Source organism: Bison bison, unplaced genomic scaffold (assembly GCF_000754665.1).
Source record: "Bison bison bison isolate TAMUID 2011002044 unplaced genomic scaffold, Bison_UMD1.0 scf7180017864167, whole genome shotgun sequence".
In the NCBI taxonomy this organism is placed as follows: Eukaryota; Metazoa; Chordata; class Mammalia; order Artiodactyla; family Bovidae; genus Bison; species Bison bison.
The window spans coordinates 5035231-5036195 of NW_011494739.1; the positions used below are offsets into that span (position 1 = coordinate 5035231).

Consider the following 965-nt stretch of genomic DNA (forward strand, 5'->3'; position numbering starts at 1 on the left):
CGGGCTGCGTCAGGTGGCCGGCCCGGCGCGCTGCTCGCTAGCTGGCTCTCCGGCTCCGGGCGGCGGCGCCGTGGCTGGAGCGAAGCCTCCCGGCGCGGGGCGGCGGCGGGCGGCCGGCAGGCAGGCAGGCAGGCACTGCCTTGCGTGTGAGTGCACCTCACTCACATGTAAGTCCGGGGGCACCGTGGTCTCCCGCGGAAGTGCGAGTCGCCCGGCGCGGGGCAACAGCCACCCGGGCCGGGACAGGGCAGGGGCGCCTCGGCGCTACCGCCCTGCCCGAGCCTTCGGGGCACCCCCCAATTCTCTCTCTTCTCTTCTCTTTTCTCCATTGGCGTGCCCAAGAGCCTAACCAAGGAGCGCCTGAGGGTAACAGCAAACTCGTGCCATCGCGCCTTGTGCACTTTTTCTTTTTTGAGTTGTTTGACATTTCTCGGTGCTTTTTGATTTCTCGTATTGTTGGGTGCTTTTTGGTTTGTTCTCACCCCTTTTTCGTTTGCTCATCCGTTTTGGCCCTAACTCTTAGGCAGCCAGCCCAGCAGCCCGGACGAAACCCAGCAGCCGCGCTCCGCGGCCCCCGGGACAGAGCCGCGGGGATCGCAACAGACTCCCCCGACACGGGGCGCACGGGGTCCGGCCAGCCCGAGGCCGGGGGCAAACAGGGCGCCCGGGCCAGGCGAGAGCCAGGCACCCCGAGGTGGCCGAGCCGTCATGCTGAAGATGGCCATGAAACTCAAAGCTCGAGCGTTGGAGAGCGAGAGGAAGACAGCGTTGGCTGCGGCCGAGGTGGCTGCCGAAGCTGCGGCGGTGGCTGCAGCGCTGGCCGAGCAGCGCGCGTCGCGGAAGAAAGGGGTAGCCGAGAAGCCCCCGAAGAAGTCGGAGCAAGAGGCGCCCGGCGAGAAGTTGCTAACCGAAAAAGAGAGGCGGAAGATGGAGAAGAAGCTGCTGGAGAAGAGAAGAAAAGAGGA

At 65.9% G+C, this 965-nt stretch overlaps 2 protein-coding genes across 7 annotated transcripts in view; both read left to right on the forward strand.

The window, feature by feature from the left end:
* LOC104989974 (neuroendocrine secretory protein 55) overlaps positions 1 to 965 on the forward strand; it is a 57778-nt gene that overhangs the window by 47031 nt on the left and 9782 nt on the right. The gene's annotated exons all lie outside the window — the stretch shown is intronic.
* Positions 1 to 965, forward strand: part of LOC104989972 (guanine nucleotide-binding protein G(s) subunit alpha isoforms short) — a 66963-nt gene that overhangs the window by 46131 nt on the left and 19867 nt on the right. Inside the window, exon 1 of one of the 4 annotated variants that reach the window (XM_010841844.1) lies at positions 7 to 167. The exons of 2 other annotated variants lie outside the window; for them this stretch is intronic. The gene's annotated coding sequence lies outside the window, so the exon portion shown is untranslated. Of the gene's footprint in view, positions 1 to 6; positions 168 to 965 lie in introns of those variants that run through there. One more of the 4 variants, XM_010841845.1, reaches the window with a different exon arrangement.